This window comes from Pseudopodoces humilis, chromosome 8 (assembly GCF_049639895.1).
Source record: "Pseudopodoces humilis isolate 2021_Gansu_Grassland_sample_001 chromosome 8, ASM4963989v1, whole genome shotgun sequence".
Classification (NCBI taxonomy): domain Eukaryota; kingdom Metazoa; phylum Chordata; class Aves; order Passeriformes; family Paridae; genus Pseudopodoces; species Pseudopodoces humilis.
The window spans coordinates 32,021,037-32,042,958 of record NC_142207.1 but is presented as its reverse complement, the minus strand read 5'-3'; the positions used below and the strand labels follow the sequence as shown (position 1 = coordinate 32,042,958).

Genomic DNA, 21,922 nt, shown 5'->3' with positions numbered 1-21,922 from the left:
CAAACCCCCAGACTGTGCACAAATTAGTCTTTGATTCTTGAGATCTGTCTACCTTGAGAGGGGAACTGTAGTTAAAGGCATCCAACAGCTCGGGAAAGGCGAGATCTGCAAGTGTTAAGAGTAAACCAATTCTAATAAGGGGAAGGTTTTCCACTGTGAAGGGTAATCTGTCTCAGAGGTAGATTAGCGCTGACACATCCCCTTTAGACAGGAAGCTCAGAACTGACAGCCATTTGGAATTATGTCTGGAAATGCTGTCAACACCCGCATGTCATGAAAAAAAGAAACGTGGTCTCTTGGCTGCCTGCAGTTGCAGCCATCTGTTTGGATGGCGAATTCCTGCCCTGGGGTTGGTTGGAGTAGTTCACTAGGACTTCATGGGTGCCAAGCAGCAGTAGCTTGAAAAGAGCAGACTGTGTATCTCAATACACACTGCAGCTTTTATTAGGAGCCCTCATTCTGCATGACTGCAGCAGCATCACAGGCATCCTTGGTTTGCTGACATGTGACGATGCTCACATGTCAAAGCAAAGGAGCAGAGACAAATAAAACAGATTTTGAGGTACTTGGTACCTGCCAAAATGCAGAGCAATGGGCAGCTCAAACTTAAAATAGTGTGAGACAATCCAAATGTCCTTAGGAAAGCCATCTCCTGAGATTTCTAGATGAATAGGAAAAATTACTGCCTTTTCACCACCCACTGAATCAGCTGGAATTTATGACATAAAATTGCTCATTCAATCCCAGAATGGAAGAAGTCAGTCAGAGTACCTAATTACATGGTTATTGAATATGGACAGAGGACTCTTTTAAAAAAATAAAATAAAATGTAACTGTGCCACAGAAGTGGAGAGATCTGCAAAGCTGGGAGGCAGTGCAGCTGTAAGGAATTTTATTCATATGCTGTGTGTTTCACTTACAGTTTTGTTCAACACTTAACAACAAAATTATTTCACTTTAGGGAAAAAATGGTCAGTGATGATTATTTCACTAGGTTTTCAATATATTAATTCTGATTCTTATCTTGCTTCTCACCTTTTTCAGAAAGAAAGGAAATGCAGTAATTTGGTACCCAAATGAATCAACAGTGCAGATATCACCTTTAGCCAGAAGTGTAGTCATTGCATCACTGCTGTTCTCATTTGTGTTTTTGGGGAATGATTGTGTATAGCATTAGAAGCTTTTAAGGTTCATGTCTAACCCCACAGATTTCTGGAGACCCTCCTTGCAACAAGCTCTTACAGGAGGCACTGTAGGTGGTGTTGGACACAGATCTTCCCTTTGCCAAAAGACTGTGTTTTAAAGTGTCTTTTCTTTTAATCAGAGAAAATTGTACACACTGCTCCATCCTTCCTTGTTTTAAAGTATTACATTCAATCTTTCTGTCAAAGATCTGTTATCTGTTGTTTTTTTCCTAAGAAGCCTAGTTGCTTCTGGCATGTAAATGTCTTTACTGCTGTATTTTTTAAACATATCTACCTTTCCTTTTTTTTAAAAAAAAAAATCAAAAAAAAAATCCTTAATTTTCTATATCCCTGATTTTCAACACAAACATGCTGGTGACTGAATAATGCCACCACCAACTCCCAAAGAAGCAGGAAAAAAGCTGATTTTTTAAATTTATGTTTTGATAAAATTGCTTTGGAGTTATAAAACACAGAGCAGATTTCTAGCACAAGCCCCCAAGTGATCTTCCTCTACCTAGACACGTCATGCTGCTGCAGCATGGAGATGGGGACACTGAGCTGCAGGGCCCAGCAAACCCAATTGTCTCCCAACCCAAACCTCCCAATGCTGGGAGGGAACAGGGTTTGCCTGAGTGCTGGTGATGGGGAGGTTGGGCCTCCATGTGTCTCTGGCTCAGCTGTGACATACAATGATGAATGTGAAGAACCTGTCCAGCTCTTCCATAGTGACAAAGTGCCATTTGCCTGTGTCTGCTGGTGGTGACGAGGTGGCTTTCAGCTCTCCCTGCACAAGGAAGGAGCGTGCCCCATCCCTGCTCTCCCTGTCAGCAGAGGTTCAGGTGAGAAGGTGCTCTCTCCCTTTAGCTGGCATTTGCCATGCTGACATGTCCAGGGCAGCAGTGCCCAAGCCCTGGGAATGGCTGCTCCATCTGGGAAAGTGGCCAGAGTGCCCTGGAAGCCCTGCAAAGGGTTTTGTGACGGTGCAGCTGGTCTGAGCTGGACAAGGTAAGTCTGGCCATAACACAAATCCAATTGGGCTAGCCTAGTTCATTCCAGAACAAGTCTCAGTTACAGGTTACAGGGGACCCTCAGCTAACCCAGTTTGAGCTCAGATGCAAGCACAGCACTGGTCAGAGCCCTGGATGGAGAGAGATCCCAACCAGTCAGCTATCTGAGCCTGGGAGATTCAAACCCCTAGGAAAAAGGGCAACCATATGAAACCCACTGCTGTTGTCTCAGGGATCTCTGAGAGTTTGTGTTGTTCCTGTCTCCAACCAACGACCCCACATAGCAGGGTTTGGTAGACAGATATTCCAAAGAATTATGGCATCTGTTATTCTGGCCTTTTCCAGCATTACCTGTCAGAGTTTTCTGAGGTTACTGGTTGAAGCAAATACTTTCTACTGCTCCTGTTTCCAAGAACCTTTTACCCTTGACTAGACAAACGATGACATTACCGTGTCACTAATCTTGCTGATTTTCACAGTGTTTGATAAACAACTTGCAACAGATTTCATCACATCCAGTAGATTTAATGCTTCTTTAGATAAGGCAAGTGCCTAACAGTAATACTTTCCTCAGTCAATTCAACTACAAGTAAATACTGTGTGTGATTATAGGATTAAACCTGAAGCAAAAGCCTAGTTTTGAAAGCAGTTAAAAATCTCTTGTTGAAGCTCTTCTTTCTCTCAGTTGCTGTAGAAAAGGGACTCATTTTTCCTTGACAGGTTTTCAGTTATAAAAATTGATTGTATGCTTAAAAAAACAGGTTCTCGGGAGAGCTTTAATTTCCTCTTGAAAGGATCATTTTTTAAATGGAAGTGCACTTGATTTTGGAAAATTTCAATTTTATTTATTCCAAATCTCCCTGCAAATCTATTTTTCTGCTCCATCCATTTTTCCTTTTCATGCTCGTGAAAGTTGCCATAGCTACCCATAAATTGCTGATTTTTTTTTTTTCCCCAATTAAATCTCAGTAGTTATGAAGAAGGATGCTGTAGCAATGAGAGGTTTCCTGTTCAGCCCCTCACCCTCTTGCTGATTGTGTGTATTAAAGCAGCAATATTTCTCTGACCTGGTGATGCAGAACCTCAGACATGGGGTTCCATGCTCAGAAATTTCCAGGGTGGGTGTTAATATCTGTGTGGGAAATAGTAAAGCTTGGAATCCATAATGCCCAGCATGTTACATGGGGCTCTGAGAAAGCATTCCTATTGCCTGATGTGGCCCTCTGTAATTTAACACTGGATAGAGACCTCAAAGCTGCTCCCCAGCACTGGAAGCTGCTCCCCAGTGACTGAAACACCCAAACATTCAAAAAAGGAAAGAAAGAGGATCTGGAAGACGCCCAGTCAGCCTCACCTCAGTCCCTCTGGAAGTTTTGGAGTGACTGACCCAAGAAGCCCTGTGCCAGATTCTGTATGGCACAGGCACTCTCACTCCTTGTCCTCCATGACTTTTTATGCATCCTGTACAAAGTGGGATATCCAGTTTAATGTAGCAGGGAAGTAGAGCTCAAGGTGAGCTTCTAAAATCCACTTGCTACCCTTGGCTGGTTTTCTTCCATAAGTCTGAGAGCCGAGAACTTTGCTATTGATCCCACCGAATGAAGTGAACAAAATTTTTATTATTTCATTAAAGAGAGCCACAGCAGTTCAACTCTCACTCCTCTCAGACAGTTCCATTTTTAATTCAATAGTTGAGGCAAACAAAAAGCCTTCCTTACACAGTTTAGTGATAACATATCACATCAAGCATAGCTCAGAACACTGTTGGAGTGGCTTCCTGAAACTCATCAGACTTCCCAAGTCATGATTTACCCTGGCACTCCCTTGAACATTTTAGCAATGAATCAAACTTACTGTTTTCTGTTTCTATGGAAATAGAGCAGGAGCATTCAAGAAATCATCTACTTTGTCTCAGCTGATGAACAGATGAGGGAAACACTGTCCCAAATTTTAGAGCTGGTTCAGAACCCACACAAGGTAAGAGCTTTAGTCTGAGTCTGATGTTTTAAGGACGTTGTGTGTCAAGGCAGGATTTGAGGGCTGTGTCACTGCCTCTGGGGCTGTCTGGGTAACACTGGTTAATTATATTAATATTTCTATGACATATTTCTTTGGAAAATGCAAAGATATGGTGTATTCTTCCCTGTGAGGGTGGTGAGACCCTGGCACAGGTTGTCCCATCCCTGAAAGTATTCAGGGCCAGGTTGAATGGGGCTTGGAGCAACCTGGGGTACTGGAAGGTGTCCTAGGTGCTTTGTAACCCAAATCTCTCAGTGATTCCATGGTTCTGTGACATAAACAAATGTTGTTTTTGAAGCAGACATCGTGGTGCCCAGTGTGCTGTGCTGTGGGCAAAAACAACACAGGCCATATTTCCAGACATGTTTTCTTTATACACAGGTGCAAAGGATGGAGAAACACCTGGCTATACCAGCATTTGATTTGGCAGCTCTTACTTCAATTAAAAAAAATAAATAAATTGCTTAATTAATCTTTGTGGGGTGCTTCATAAAGCAATATCCAAGTAGCCTTGGCTGTAACTTGACCTACAACACATGCAGATTTTAGAAATGTTTGCAGTGCTTACAGTGTATGCAGCAGCATCTAAAGCCCCTTAGAAGGTGTAGGTTGCTGGTGTAAAGGGACCTTTCTGAGAAATAGATGGTATTTTCTTCATGGGAGATGAAATAACTCAGTAAAATAATGGGATTACATCCTTTATGTAATTTTAATGAAGTGAAGTCAATTTTGTGGTCAACATTCTTGGCAAGGGTTGTATCTGTTTTAAATGATGGTTTATTTTAATGTTTCTTTTTCACACTGTCATGCTAGTGCCCAAGGGAAACCCTTCCTGGAGCAGAGCCTCCATTCCATTTGTGTTGGACTTCCCTGGGACCTTCAGCTCACTGGAACAACTGCAGACATGTTATTAAAGCTGAATATTTGAATTAATTCTGGAACTAAAAACATGCTAAAAACTCCCATCCCAAATTTAAAATGCCAATGGCAACACTATTGTTACTTATTTATTTTTCCTAGAATTATTTTCCTTTCTTCAAATGTGACAGGCTGAAGTGTGTGACCTGGAAGATGTCTCAAATTTTGCCAAATTTAAAGGACATGGCAATCTCAACTTTGCCATAGTGAAATTTGATTCTATTTTATCCCTTCGGTTTGTCACTATTTAATTTGGAAAACTGACTGATCCCTTTTATCTGATGTCTGTTTTCACCATCTTCATATCTTCAGGAGAAAAAAAAAAAATTCTGTAAGAAATTTTTCAATAAGTAAGCCTTGTAGGGCTTTGGGAATCTCAGCTTACCCTTTAGATGTTTGACAGGCTGGAGAATATATTCATGTATAACAACAAAAGGAAATGATGATACATCTTCTCTCCTCTGAAAAACTGTCTGCTTAAAATGAGACTTTTAAAATGAACACTGGAAAGAAACCCTTGTAAAAAGCTTGTTTTCTTTTGACAAGGCATAAAGTTGCTTTCTCTCTTTCTTTTTTTTAAGAAAAAGGAACAAATTCTTTTTTTTTTCCTGCTTAGACTAATTTGAGGTGGAGGAGAAGGAATGGAATGGCTTAATTATTTGCATGGTAATTTTTGCTTTTCTGCAGGAGAGTGAACATGTGTATATGAAAACCTTTATTAATAATTCCCAGGCGTGTGGCAGGAACATGATTTGTGTCAGTCAAATATCCAAGTTATTTGTTTCATTACATGCAAAATAATTGCATTTTATCCTCCTGGTTCCAAGAGCTGAATGTTGCACTGCAGTTATTTTTGCTAGGTGCTACAGAAGAGATGTAATTGAGCTTCAGTAAGTGAATTTTGAAGCTGTTGTGGAACATCAGTTTGCCCAGCTATGCCAGTGGTTTTCTAGAGAGTGACTGTGAACTTCTGGATTCTGAGCTGAAAGAAATTGGCTCTAATACTTTTGGTCAAGTTGTGCTTTTCAGGGGCACTACCAGTAAAGCTGAAGTCATAAATGTGGGCCAGCAATCCCACCTGTGCAGGTGCGCCTTTCTTTCTCTGCCTGAATGAAAGCAGGGAGAATGCAAATAGTGCCCATGGCTACAAAAAGGAAATCACTTCCCTGGAGAAGAGGCAATACACACCACTGGTGACCTGTCCTGCCTTGTAAGGGCCTCTTTTTCTGGCCACAAACAGGTGCTTAACTGGGACAGGATCATCAAGGTCAGAAGGTTTCTGGGTGTTTTCAGACAGCTCTGGGTGAGTGGTTGCCAGCCCTCAGGGCAGGACCAGGCTGGAATTACCCTCACCAGCTTCAGCTGGCTTTCTGCCTAGAGCTGCAGCCCTTCAGCCCCAGAAGGTTCTTTATAGGCTCAGCCTAAAGGTTCAGGTTTGGGTAGAACTGGTTTAAGGCTATCTGTTCCCCGTCCTTTGCTGAGTTATTGTTTGGATTTTCTGGACTGACTTGGCTGAGGATGACTGGATGGGTTTTGTTGCTGTCATCGTCCTGACTCTGCTCAGCTGGATCAGGAGCCCCACCTGTGAGGTCAGAGACTCTCGTTTTAAGAACAGAGCAATGGGGTGACTTAATATAAACTGTGATTTTCTGAAACACTAGGCAGGACAAATGTGTACTGCCTCTTTCAGAGTGCTTAGATTTTAAACCTCTGCTTGGAATTTAGCAAGCTTACTTGGAAACAGTTAGTTGGTGGCACTTTAGCAAGTGCTATAGCATAGCTGTCTGCAGTGAAATACAAATCATCTGAAATTTAGTAGTGGATTCAAATGAAGTGTTTTACTATGGAAGGTGCAATGGCTTAGTATTTAAAAATAATTTTTGTGTGTATGGGAAAGTAAAAATATCTTGTACCTTACACATTGTTTTTTCTCCTGAAACTGTTTTAAGCCTAGCATGTGCAGATTCAATTCAGCACCTACTTAAATTAATCAGATTTGGTAGGGAAGTCGCTGAGCTTGCTCTTCTGAGAGCTGTGTGAGTGTAAAATGTCAGGAGGCTTCATTTCCCTCAATTCTGAATGGGTGGGGCATGCACTGGTTTTCCTAGGGAGGGGTAGAGCCTTCAGAGAGACCTTTTAAATGCTCAGGGTGTGACAGCACAGTTTTGCTGTCATATTTCCAGATCATAACATCTGCTGTGAAACTCTGAGTGTTGGGATGGTGTTGGATGCTCGTTGTTCTGGATACTCTGGGAGGTGGCAGGACAACAGCAGTGTGGAGTTTTGCCTTACAGCCATCTAATTGAGTTAATATTTCAACCTGCCCAGGTCTGCCTCCTCAGCTACAGCTTGTGAGCAAAGGCCCACTCAGGGCTGACAGTAGGATTCTGAGAAGATGCACATGTACAAAAAACCTCTTTAAAATACCAATTTAGGAAGCAGGTTTCTAGGGACAATCCTTGCACATTGTTTTCTGGCTTCTTTCGTCAGGCCCAAGATTTGATGCTAGCTGATACTGAGAGAAGTGGCCTGTCAATGCCTACTCCTTTCTGCTGAAGGCAGTTTACTTTTCATAGAGCACAAATTTCCTGTGATTCAAACAAAATTTCTTTCTAACCAGGTTGGCTTTCCCTCAGGCAAAAAAACCCCACTGTCCTACACAACCATTGGACTTGCATTGGTTTCCTTAAGTGGTTTACTGTAAAAACAAAGTTCATACAAAGATCCCACATGAAAAAGATCCATTTGCAAGGAGCTGTATTGATGGTCCTTTGATTTGTCTGTTGTGCTTTTGAGATTTAGCTTTTTTTGAGGTTTTAGCTGCCTGTTTGGCCATGATGTAAAGCACAGCTATATTTACTCTAGCTGTAAATCTGATTCTGTAAACACCAGATGAAACTTAAACATGGACACAGGCACATTCCCAAACTGTCACTGCTGTGACAACACAGTTCTGTCCAGAAATGCAATGAAACTGGTTAAATCTGCAGGGCAGTTCAAGGGCCTTGGCTAGTAAACTTAAGGGACGTGATGTACATTACACCAGGTCTCCTTATTTTTTGGTGTTTAGATGGATGGATGGATGGATGGATGGATGTGTCCTCACCAGAATCATCCTTGTCACTGCAGAGAGAGAAAACCATAAGGAAAAAGTTGTAGGACAGTAGGATTTGGGAGAGGCGAGGGTGGCACGTTGTTCTCTAGTGGCTTGTTCCATAGGCTGTGACAAACACAACAGAATTGTCCTAGAGGCTGGATGGAAGATGTTTTCAGTTTAACTTCCTAAGCAAGTTGAGGCTACACACTCACACTTTTCTATCCACCTGTTCACAAACACTGAGACATGACCTCGAGTAGGCTGGGTGGGATTTCTCCCACGAAGGCCAGCACTCAAATATACATTGCATCCCCAAGTTCCTTTTGATTGCCAGCTCATGAAGTCACATATTCCCGAGTAATGAATAAATTATACTGATCTGAATAAATTATACTGCTTCAGCTCAAGGCCCTCCAGCTATGAAGGGTAATGGGCTGGCACTGAACCATTCCTTTTAAAATTGGTGTAGGATGTGGCTAGATTTGCTAAACCAGGCTTCTGGCAGGGCGTGGAAAGGACGAAAGTAGTGGTTTCAGGAAGTGGTTACCTTCTTAGTTGTAAACTGTATTGCACATACAGTGAGGCCACACCTCGAGTGCTGTGTCCAGTTCTGGTCCCTCACTTTGGGAAGGACGTTGAGATGTTTGAGCACATCCAGAGGAGGCAACGAGGCTGGTGAGGGGCTGGGAACACAAACCCTGTGAGGAACAGCTGAGGGAGCTGGGGTTGTTTATCCTGGAGAAAAGGAGACTCAGAGGTGTTCTTATCACTCCCTGAGAGGTGGCTGTGGGCAGGTGGGGTTGGTCTCTTTCTCCAGGCAGCAGCTGACAGAACAGAGGACACAGCCTTCAGCTGCACCAGGGGAAATACAGGTTGGATATTAGGAAAAAGTTTTTTACAGAAAGAGTGATAAAGCACTGGAATGGTTTGCCTGGGGAGGTGGTGGAGTCACCATCCCTGGATGTGTTTAAAAAAAGGCTGGATGTGGCACTCGGTGCCATGGTTTAGTTGAGGTGTTAGGGCATGGGTTGGACTTCATCTTGAAGGTCTCTTCCAGCCTGGTGATTCTGTGTACACCTCCCAGATTCATGGTGGTGGAATCAAGCACGTACAGCCCTGGTTTCTCGGGCCTCCAGCACAGTCAGGATCCTTGCTGTCCTGCTGCTACTCTTGGAAAGGTGCCAGTCAGGGAAGGGCTTGGCTGTGAGGGAGGTTTGGAATCAAGCAAGGTAGGTTTAACATCCCACTGAAATTGTCAGTACACGTTGCTCAAGTGGTCAGGGAGCTGGCTTTGGTAACGTGATATTTCACTCAGCATCTGCTCCAGGCTTGTGCTCCCCAGCAGCAGCGAAATCACTTGAAAAACAACACTTGGTAAACAATTTAGGTAATAATTAAAGTCAATCAAACCTCTGATGACTTGTGGGGCGGGATGGGGGCATTGCAGTGTTGTGTCTGACTGCTGGGAATGATGGCAGAGATGAACCACACAGCATAAATAAAGCATTTTGAGATGTGGAAGACCAAGGCTTGTATAGGTCAGGAAGCACCAACAACTTATTTGCAGCCTGAATCATTAAAATTGACTACTTTTAAGGGACCATTTTCCCTTTTATTGTCCTGCTTTGTTGACATTCCTTAATCTCTAGTAAATTTTATTGCATGCAATAGAAATATTCAGACTCCTGCAAAAGGGCTTCAGGAGGGCTCTTTTTTAGGGCTATGGCTCATTTAGTTTGAGTTTTGGTGGTGGTGGTTTTGGTTTCCACTCCCACTCCTCCAGATAGTTGTACTATGAACATTATGTACGTTCTGTAGTAAATGCATAAAAGTACAGTAAAGGTTTTAAGTCATTAAATTGGAATATCAGGAAAAATGCTTGAAGGGAAATGCCTGCTAAATAATACAAGCATTGGCAAATATTATCTTTCAAGTGAAGAAAATAATTTTTTCATCTAAAATGATAGTTACAGAAAATTATTCCTCTTTAATAGAATGTTGGTGGAATGAGCAAATAACAGGAAACATGGGAACAGTGGGGGAGGTTCAGAAATCAGTGAGTTAAGGTCACAATGGCCAGATCCCAGAATCAATGCACCCATCTGGAAAGTTCTGTATCTTCTTGAGGATTAAGAAACACTTCCTTGAGAGATTTCATGAGAGCGTATTTAAGTGACTCAAACTTTCCTATAGCCCCTCTAGTACAAATTCTGGGATCTAGTGGGAGTTCATATGGATTTTTTTTATCTTATAATGGATATTTAAATAAGAAATTTAGTATCCTTTCTCATGTTTTTAAACTAATTCTTCTCACAGCAAATATCAAGAGAAAAAGCAATCACTTTCAGGGAAAAGTACAAATTTATTTTTTTTGAACGTTGAGTGCCATAAATATAATAGATATACAGAATAACTGTTAAGGGATCTTTATAAGCAAATGTAAAAGCAGATTTTTCTTGGATGCATTTTTCCCTTGATAGAGATTCTTAAGATACTCTTAAGTTCTCACAAAACTTTGCATATAATACATACCCGATATATTGTTGGGAAGTTTGGTGTTTAAAGAGTTTCTGTGTAAGAATGGGTTAGACACTTTGATGCCTTAGGCGAAGTAATGTGTGATTGAATCATTTAGAATAGAATCAAATTTGGGATTGAGAAATACTGTTCCATGTGAGAAAACAAACTTCAGAGCCTCTTTGGGTTCAATGTGTTGTATAAGCTTTTCTGGGCCAGGTTGCTTTTGAATTATGTGGTGCTGTTAGGGTGTGTTGCATATTAAATAGGTTGATAATAAAAGCAGAAAAATAATTGTGCCCAGCAGGCAAAGAACATTGATCTGTCTTTTGTGGTTGCCATCTTATTTGTGACAAATATCAAAGTTTATTGCTGCTTTAATTTAAAAGAGTTATATCTGCCTGGCAAAGTGCTTCCTGGTTGTTCTAAATGCAGCAGGTGAGCACTGTCAGTGCAGCTAAAATGAAAATAGGGCAGTTTTTATAGCATGCTTTGCTTGTGGTCAGTGAGAATTGCTGAGTGACATGTCCTGCCTCGTTGGTTCTCCATCCAGTGAGCCCAGACCATCGTGCTCTGTCTCGCTCCCGCGTGTGCCAGCGTGTGCAGGGGGGTGCCAGGTGTCACACAGTTCCCCAATTAAGTGCCACATCTTTCACCCTCGTTAATTAAAGGAAGAGAGCAAGCCAACCTCACAAGTTCTGTGGGCTTTTTTTACTTTCTTTCATGTTCTCTCGCTGCCAAAATGTTCATTACTCACATGCTGAGCTTTTGTAGCGAAATTCCTCTTGTGATTTCCCTCCTTGGACCTTTAACAATTGAAGGGTTAGGGCAAGATGTTCAGGAATGGGCAGCTCCCTTGTAAGATAGGCTAAAAATCTATCTCCAGTACCAAGGGTGTTCTAAAAGAGATCATGTTGTAGCTGGACTCTTGGAGATTAGCCATAAATAGTAGATGGTCTAGTGTTTTCCACTGTTTCCCGTTAGTGCTTTCTGAGAAATATACCAGTACTGGAGGATGCTGAGTTTAAGTGCTGCAAGTATTGATTAGTTAATGATCAAAAGCAATTCTTGATTGAAGATCTGGGTTGTATTACTAATTCATTATCTACCACAAGTGTGGATTTAAGAGTGTGTGAGCCTTGAGTGGTTACCCCATTAGCATCTCAGCTGTGCAGCATTTGCTTCCTTATCATACAACTGCAAAATCAATAACATAGGCCACTCATGCCTGCTGTATCCATGTTTTCTGCTCCCAAATACATTGGAATAAGCCATAATCTGGTTCTGTGCATATCTGGACTAGTGTAAATTGCAGGTGTAACAGGAAGGAAGCCAGATGTGTAGTGAGTGTCAGACAGCTCCAAAGTCACACACCTGCTGCACTGTGCGTTTCATATTCTGGGCTTCACACACGCAGATTTTGGCTATGCAGAGTATGAACAGCCTGTATCAAGTGCTTCAGAGCTGCTGCAGGTGTGGTTTGACTACAGAACAGTTGTAAAAGGTCAGACAGGTGCAGGATTTAACATCCATACATCACACAATTTCTGGCTCCCTGTTGAAGCCCTGGCAGGGTTACTTAGCGGTGCTCAGGAACACGTGTGCTGCACTGGGTGTTAATGACAGCGGAGCTGTTGTGTTTCCTTCACCACGTTTGCATGTGGAACTTGATTCGAAGAAGGTAGTTGGAATAATAAAAAGCATTATCAGTATAGTTAGTTGCTCTAATTATAATTAAAAGGTGCTAAAGCTGGTTAATGAATTCTGGAGATTGCTAGCACGTCCTTCAGTATTAACTGTGCGGGTGTGGTAAGGAAAAGGCACGGGAGAACAGCATCATGGAGCATCCCCTGAGTTTGATTAATGAGAAATCAGACATGTGAGAAATTGAGAATATCTGTTTATTCACAAGGAGAAAAAAAATACAGATTTTCTTGAATTTCTTGGGTAAGGGAAAGAAACGTAAGTATAGGCATTTTGAGCACAGGCAGAAATGTAGAAAATAGCATGTAGAAAAAAACAGAAAATCACAAAACCCCCAAACAAATAAACAAAACCAGCAGCAAAACCAACACCAGGCCACCAAACAATGGGAAGAACTGAAAGCCTTTAAAGTTAGGGAAAGAACTTGGCAAAACTGGCAGAACGAGGCACGCCTGGAAATCTCCCAGCAGATCTTGGTAACATCTGTGTTTTTAACTGGAGAAACTGAATTGCTTGTTTGTTAATTAGGAAGGCTATTATGTTGCTATGAGGAGTTTGAAGTGTGAATAATAAACCTGTCATGAGGATAACCATTCACTTTTTCTAGATAAGTATTTCTGCTCAAAAGTGAGATTCCAGAGGAATGTTTCGGACATCACAGCAGCCACTGTGTTTGATATTTTTGTGTAACAGCTGGGAAAAAGCATATTATCAAGTGCCTTGGAAAAAACTTCCTTCTTTAAAGAAGAATTCTTTGTTATACCTGGGCATTAAATATTCCTGGCCAAAAACACTTTTTACTTCAAAAAAATTCCAGTTTGAGAGACAACACCACCAGTCTTTCAAGGACTAAAAATCATCTTGCCTAGGTTTAAGTCTTAAGAGTTACAGTGAAAAATGATCTTGGTATAGATCCTAGATACAAAACTCTTTAATTTAATGAACCCACCAAAACTGGGGACAGGGAGGCCCCCCAACACAAACAAAAAGAACCCCTTTTGTTCTTTTGAAACTAGAAATACCTGCTCTAGCTGTTAGGTTGCTGGAGGATAAATAGCCTACCCACCAGCAGCCTGTGCCAGTGTAAAGAACAATTCCACAGGACTTCTTACATATCCAGGCAGAGAAGGATCAATTTCACCTTCAGCACATTAAACACTGCAGGGTAGGACACAAGGAAGGTATTTCTCTGCACTTCATCAAACCCTTGTTACTTGTGCTGCAATTAATGGCAGCTGTTAATCTCTCATTTGAGTCAGTGGCACGGCAGCTGTACAACACAGAAGTTCAGAGAATCTCAGAAGAGGGCAACAACTGATGTCCTTAATATTTGTTCTTTGATATTTGAAATATCAAGGTAAAGATCCACAGTTCTGAGAGGCCTTCAGTGCATAAAGAATGAAGTTTGTGTGTTGGGCTTGTAGAAAAAGTGCAGACAAAACCTAAACTTGGCTCAAATGGAAGGAGGGGAAGGACGGAGAGCTGGGCTCCTGCTCCCAGCCTTGTCAGCAGCTCTACTCCCTGTCCTTTCCCATGGAGTTCCTGGCACCACCCAGGTGCTTTAGCCTCTGACAGCAGGATTAGATATTTTGTTAGAGCAGGTGTATTATTTCTTACTAGTCAGGATCATCTGATATGTTTCAAGCGAATTGACAGAGCCTGAAGGTGTAGTCAGAAAGCGCCGGTGATTTATTTCCCCACTGATTTTCAGCTCCACTGGAACGCACAGATAAAATGCAAAAATATAACAGCTTAGAAATAACTGTTCTGTGATTATATCCAGGCCTTTCCTCTTTAAATATTCAGAGTAAATGTAAATGTATTCATAGCATTGTGTATTCTGCCTGTAGAAATGCATTTGCAGTGTGTCAATGTGTTATAAAAATAATGGAAAATACTATTTTCTAATAAAAAAACCTCACCAAAATTGAAGGCAGTAAGGCTAGCAGAAGTTGTCCCAAAGAGGATGTATTGCTCCCCGTATTCTCTATTTGAAATTCAAATTGTAATTACAACATTGTACTTTGAGATTGCTCTAACAGTGATTTAGACTCTTTCCAGTCATCGTTTCTCTGTAGTGACGGGGCACTGCTGCTGACACATAAATTCCTTTGACAGATATGGTTAGCTGGCTTTATCCTGCCTGGGGACTCTTCAGGGAGATGCTGTAATTACTTGAAAAGGTTGTTTAAAAAGATAAAAAAAAAAAAACACTGGCATGTTTACATTGGGCATCTAATACTTTATTTTCAGGACGATGGAATCTTTAGGGGTGTGACAGGAATGTGAGAAGGATCTGGAAGCTCACATGCACACAGAGTTGTTGTGGGGTCTATGTGAGGTTAGGGCTATTGCCAGCTGTGGTGTGCTCATATGTATATGTGGGATATAATAATATAATATATAATATGTGGGATAATAATGTTTATATAATTAACATGATATAAAATTATAATTTTATATATAATTGATATGTATAAATTATATCTTATAGATGGATTTTTGAATGATATCTGTATCTGTCTTTCGTAATTTCCTTCCAGAATATCTCTAAATCTCTAAACCGTTTCAATGCAAGTAAATACACAAAACTATTGCAATTAAAGATATAACCTTCAAAATATGGATGTGTGTGGATTGGTGTCAGAGACACCATTTACTTTTACTTTTTTACTTACCATTACATTTGCTTAAAGAGAATTTATTTGAAGGTTAACATATCTATGAACAATTGTGTCCTACTGAGAGCTGTAAAATAAAATCCTGGAAGTCAGATTGTCAAAACTAAAGTTATTTTTATGAGGACTTCCACAGAAAAGCTGAGATAATACAGCACATCAATAATTTACTTCAGACATTTTGATTTGTGTTTGTTAATAAATGCAGCTTACATATGTAGTTTCCACAGTAATTAAATTGTAATGTTGGAGGAATGGAAAAGGTGATAGGCCTTTGGCTGAGAGCAAGGGGAACATGTCATGTAATCTTAAAATATTGCCAGTCTTCCAGAAGCCATTAACTATAAACAATGTAGGCATTTTGATTGCATTTTAAGGAGGAAAAATACCCGACCTTGAAAAACAATATATAACTTTGTGGGGAAAGAAACAAAACTATACATTGGAAATTTTTACAGCTCCACAGGGGAACTAATGTATGTGCTGCTCCAACGTAATCTCTTCTACATCTTAGTTAAATATTCCTCACCCTTCTGCAAGCCTGTAATTCTATTTCTATTATTCTAATGCACCCTATACTGCCACACTGCCTTTGTTTTAATTCTGTGGTGTTGGGCTAAAAATCCACATTGTTTGAAAGAGTGCTTGATGGATTAATACTGTGTATTAGTATTTGGGGTCTTTGTCTGGAGCTTTGGAAAGACTTCATGATGTCCAAACCTCTACCTGGTAAAGAAGGGAAATGTAGAATTCCCTTCCTTCCTCAGCTGTTTAATTCTTGTAGAAAACTTTTGATCTTGTGGGATGAAAAGGGCCTCAGAGCTGAATAGCTGACTCATTTCATTAACACAGAGCTCAAATCGCTGGCACTGCACAAACAGGATACAGTTAATGGAATTAGTAATGCTCTGCTACGAGTACATAAAGATACAGCTTTAAAATTATTCTGATAATCGTGGAAATGCTTCATAAGTATCTCTGTAAGGCAATATTCAAACAGACTTGCAATAAAGCTAAAGAGCATCCTTATAGGTGTACCAGAATTTGGGGTCTAGAACAAAAGCAGGTTGATTGCCATTGCAGAACAATTCTGTTTCTTCTAACCACAAACTTATCCCTTTTCCATGGTATTTTTTAAATTAGCAATTTTGTATGAGTTGGTTCTGATGATAACCTGCCCACAAATAACTCATTCTGCAGTTTAAATAGAAACTCAGTTTTACTGAGATATGATAAGCAATAATCAACAGTGATTTGTGATGTGGCTTGGGTTCTTGTAGCTACCTTCTTTGAAGATTCTATCAAAAACCTTAAGCATGACTTAGTCCACCTTTTAAGAAAAGAAGCCAGAAAAATAAGTGTCTTTCTAAGACTGCAAAGCAGATGTAGCAGATAAAACTATTATTCTATTATTTCTTCATTTTCTAACTTCTAACTCCAAATTCTAACTTCTTAATCACGTTCTCCCAAGAATGTGCTTTGAAGAATGAACAGCCAAAATACATTTCTTTCATATAGACAAAATGTATGTAAAATATAAGTGCAAAGAAATACTTACACACATGCACACAGACTTGTTCTTTCCATTCACAGTGGTGGCTTTTTAGTGAAGAAAAAAATCAGGATTAGTGTTGATCTCTTTGCCTTATCCAACAAAGGTCATAGGTCACCATTTGAGGGCTGCATGGAAGGTTGGAAGGCTGAATCAAGTTGCACCATTTGGCTGCAGGAGAAAGACTCCAGTTCACACATGTTCTTTTATTTTTTTGCCTTTTTTAAAGGGAACATCAACAACAGTTCAGCGGAGCTCAAAATTAAAGCTCAGGAATGATCGGTTAAATCTCGAAAAATTGCAGGGAGGAAATAGAGTGAGAAATTAGTTTCTTAATATTGACATGATACTTCAACCTTCATTATAAATAAGATTGTCAGCTGATATCACTTCAGTTTTACATATGGATTTCTTATGTCTGAGTGGATCATGAAAATTTCCTCAGAGTCCAAGGAAATCTAAACAGATCTGTATGAAACAGGTTAATATTCATTAAATGAGGGCTTCTCCAAGGTAGATGTTCACACTGCTGCTACCTGTGATGCCTGAAAACCCTTCTACAGATGACTCTGTTGTTAATGAGCTAAATTGGATGTGTGTCCTCCATTTGAAGTTGCAGTTGCCACTGGATTTTACCATTTCTTTCCTTAATCCAATGTAAAGGTGTTGAGGACTTGTTTGACTAAGTCAATTATTTTGTATGTATATACACAAATGTATATGTATGCTCATAAATACATATATATGTAAGTATACATAGCATATTCTTACACTACTGATTTATTTATAAAACACGTGATTAGTTTTTGTGATTTTACAGGGGAAAAATTAGGGCTGAAATGAAATGCAAAATTGGGAAAGAAATGTGAAAACTGCAGAGCAGCTAAGTCCTCTCATGGTCCAGACTACTGCCAAGACAAGCCATTCAGGAATATCCTCTGAAGGACAAATATTTTACAGCTATGACGAGTTCCTAAATAGCTAGTAAGGGTTTGTTTTCTGCTTTATCTGTCTTTTCTTCATAATGCAAAAAAATGGGGATATTCTTTCCCTAGGTGGATTAGCAACAAACTGGGATTCTGTGCAGGAATGATTTTTATTTCCTTTACTGCATGCAATGGTACCTGATCAGATTATTTCCTTTCCCCGTCCAATGCAGAGAAACAAGGGCAGGATATGGATAAAAGGCAAAGTAATTATTTAGCTTGCCATGAAAATTCTGTGCAATTCCCAACTGTGTGCTTGTGTCAATTCTTGAAATAGATGTTTCTGATTTAAAGTGGTTTGCATGTGGATCAGACCACTGTGATTACAGGAGTTGGTTATGAACTGAGCTTAGATGTGAAGAAAATGTAGATTTCCTGCCCCTTGATCCTGACAAAGTAATATTGACCCTGTCCTAACTGAGACTGAGTTTTAGGAAAACTTCTGAATTTTCCCCAAGATGTTCCAACGAGAACAACACATCCTTAAATTGAATTTTGACCCTTTTCTGTGGAACAGAGCTGATGTAAGTCTCAGTTGGGTGCAGGATTGCCCTGACTGACACAGAGCCCTGTCTCAATGTGGCGTTCACTCACACAAACGCTGTCTCTGTCTTTTCAGGCTGTTTCTCTATCCTAAAGTAGAGTTTTAGTGTGTGAAACGTACCTTCTGTCTGTGCTGTGAGTTTTCTGTCTGTTATTTGTGTCTCTTGATCTGTCTGAACAATTGAGAACTGCAGAATAACAGACTGAGGCTGAAGGCACATCCTGTCCAACCCCCTAATTAAAGTTTTTGAAATGTTCCTTCACATGGAGTTGGCAATGCTTTTTTATTTTTTCCTGAACTCCCTTCAGTTTTTCTGTGTCTGTCTGGGTTGCATCAGGTCCAATATGGTAAATTTGGGTTTGATGGAAGCTGTCGATGGAAGACATTTAATTAGCTGTGTTGTCCACAGAAAAAAGTCTTTATTAATAGGGTGTAAAATCACAATAACATTCTTTGCTGTCATGTCCATTTACAAGTTTATAACTAATTAACTGTCAGTTCTCAGCCTCAGGCCCTGTCTTGCACACTTCCAGAACATCCTTCTTTTTCCAAAATACTGTTTCCAGTAGACCTCCTCTCTCCAGCATTCCCAGTGTGCTAACGGGGGGTTTACCCCTTATTTGTTTATTAGTTAACTAATTCACCTGTTCAGTTGTTTGTTTGGGCTTTCCCCCCACTTCTTCTAATACTCCAAGAGTTTTGTATCTCAGAGCTAAAGTTCTGTATTTTTTGAGCAAGACCTTTTCTACCTCCCATTGTGCAGCTCTGATCTTTTATTAAGGATAGCTGCAACGTTAAAAACAAACAAAAAACCACCAAAATAAAAAAGCTCTTTACTCCAGATATTTGCTGTCTCCTTCTTGGTTTGGGTTGAAGGGCAGTTCCTGCTGTTAAAAAATAAAAATGAGTGATGTACCTGGTGGTATTTTGGTTTTACCTCCCAGGAGCTGGTTAGACATGAAGTGTTTTCTCAGGGAGGGGAGATGTGTGGGGCTGGAGGTGGTTTTGTGAATTCACCTTTGGTGACAAAGACAATGGATTTATTGCTAGTAGTAGTTTCTTTCCTGACTGTGTGAGGCACCTAGAGACAATATAGATTACAATTATTTTTTGTAACAGAATAACAGGCGTGTAGAGATTTAAACAAATTTATTTCCCAAGTGTCTTGTCTTTGAATAATGCTTTTCCATCTGCACATCACTGATGCTTTTGCTGCCCAGGAAACCTTATATTATTCCTCTGTTTTCAAGTCCATAGGATCTTTATTGATTATTTTTCTATTTAAATATTTGCATTATTATTATTATTATTATTAGTCTTTCCAATTTAAGAATTTCAGTACTGTGCAGTTTGCAGGCTCCAAGAGATCCATACTGAAAACACTGCCAGTTGTATAAAGCTACATTAGACCTACTGCTGTTACATTAATTAACTTTACTTGCATTAATGAACATTATTGGCATCCCTGCCCACAGCACAGGGGGTGTAACTACAACATCTTTGGTCACTTCCAACCCAAATCATTCTGTGGTTCTAGGATTTATTGTACTAAAGACTTTTTATAATGTCTTTATAATGTACTTCTAAACTAGAAGGTGATTGCAGACAACTTTTAATTTGAAACAGACCTTTAAAAAAATCAGGTAACTTTACAGACAAAATAATAGAGAAGCAAAAGTATTACCTCACAAAAAAGTAGAAGTTATTCAGAAATTCGAATCCCTTTTATTTCTTCTGAAAATTATGCCTTCTGGCAACAGGAATGGTAACTTTTTTTTCAGTGTGACTTCATCTTTTAGGGGAAATAACTCTAAAGTTTAGTTTTAAATAACCATGAATCTGAGGCCCAGCACCTGAAGATTGTGTGGTACAATCCAGCATTGCCACAGCAGACACTGCATGCCCTTGCTCTGTACCTCTGTGTTTTATCCTTAATAGTGGTCAGGGAAAATATTTCATTTTATTAAACAATAGAAATAAGGGATAGTACTGAAATCAGTTTACTGCAGAGGGTTTTGTACTCTATGCTGGCACGCTGCTGACTGCTGTGGATGCATCTGAAAAGCTTTTCATATCTAAACATTGACTCCAGGCAAAGGTGAAAACAAGAGCAACAAAGCAAGAGAAAATGATGATTCTATTTTCTGAGAGGAGAGGTGGGGAAAAAAAAAGATTTTCTCTATTAAGCTTAGCAGGGTAGGACAGGAAAGGACTATTTTCAGAAAAAAATGAGTTTTTGATCCTCCTGACTTAGTTTTACTGAGAGTATTTTTATTTCTTCAGTAGTACAAATCAATGCCAAAGAATATTTAATCCATCAGGTTCATGATCCTGAAGGTGTAACTTTCCAGTGGCCTCCTGTGTATCACTAGGTGTGAAATACAGCAAATAAAGTGCTTAAAGACAGGGGTCAGCCCAGGGTTTGCCACCTCCCTTGTTCATTTCTTGTTGTGTGTTAAACTTTGTTCTGTGGTCCAAATCTGTCAGTGAAGGGAATATTCCATCTGATCCCAGGAATGCTTGTCCTTGGCTTTGGGATTCAGAGCCCTGAGGAGGGAAGGTGTCAGGAAACCTCCTCTGTGGCCTCTCCTTGGGAAAATGATGTCTCAGAGGTGCTGCTGTGCATCTCTAACCACAGTCAGGGCTCTTTGTTTTGTTTCTGCTTTTGTTTGCTTTAGTTTACAGAGCTGGTCTGGGAGATGTTTCGGGGTTTTTTGGTTTTGTTTGTTTGTTTGTTTGTTTGTTTTTTAGCAGATCAATCCTAAGAGAAGAGTTGGCCATCCATTAAATATTCATTTTCTACTGCCTTTGTTTTAGAGGATTTCTGCTATATCAAAGATCCCTTTCTTCAAGATTCTGTCTTAAAAGTAACTTTCAGTCTATAAAATGAAGGGCTTAAAAAGGATACGTGGGGTAATCAATGTTACTTTGGTTGCTAGAAGTAATATCTTATATTCTGGGAGAGATTTCCACGTTAATATTGGATGCTTGTAAGAGGATGCAACATTACAAAGCACAGAAATCAAATATCTATTTTATACTGTCATTCATCTTAAAACTTCACAGCTGAAGCACTTTGTATTTTAGAAGAAATTAATAAGTTGCACATTTATTCCACCTGAAATCTGTGTTATTATTTCTTCTCCAGCTGTTGAGGTTCTCTCTGAAATGAAGGTTTTAATAGATACTGAATTTACACATAAGAAGACACAGCACATGACCAGTAAAATTTACAATAGACTTCAGAGAAAATGTACAAAAGGTCAGAGAAAGGAAGTGCTGTTATCTCAGTTTAATGAATAGAGAGCTAAAGCAAAAAGAACACAAATAATTTCCTCACAACCACTCAGGAAGCCTACAGCAGGAATGAGAATGACACCTGCATCTTAAGAGACCTGATGGCTTGATTAGCTAAAAAAAAAAGTTTAAATTTCCGTTCCTTTTTTATTAACTGGCATTGTTTATTGAAGTACTTTGCAATTCTTACACGAAAGAAGCTGTAAAAAATAATAATGGTCATAATTAGGTAACTTTAAAAGCATCCTGGCTTGGCTCAGGGATAACACTTGAAGGTGAGACTTTCTCTGAAGGAATATCAGAGCCCAGAGGTGACTGCAGGGTGACACAAAGAGTGTCTCACAGCTCCAAAAGTGCTGGCCTCTGCAGAGGGGCAGCAGGCACAGGAGCAAGCTGTAAAAAGCTTGGGCTTGGTT

General features: G+C 39.9%; 1 long non-coding RNA gene across 4 annotated transcripts in view; it reads left to right on the top strand.

The window, feature by feature from the left end:
- The first annotated feature begins 6,570 nt into the window (after positions 1 to 6,570).
- LOC148183882 (uncharacterized) overlaps positions 6,571 to 21,922 on the top strand; it is a 30,719-nt gene continuing 15,367 nt past the window's right edge. For all 4 annotated transcript variants that reach the window (XR_015773132.1, XR_015773135.1, XR_015773133.1 and 1 more), the window contains exon 1: positions 6,571 to 6,720. This is a non-coding gene — a long non-coding RNA (uncharacterized LOC148183882). The remainder of the gene's footprint in view (positions 6,721 to 21,922) is intronic.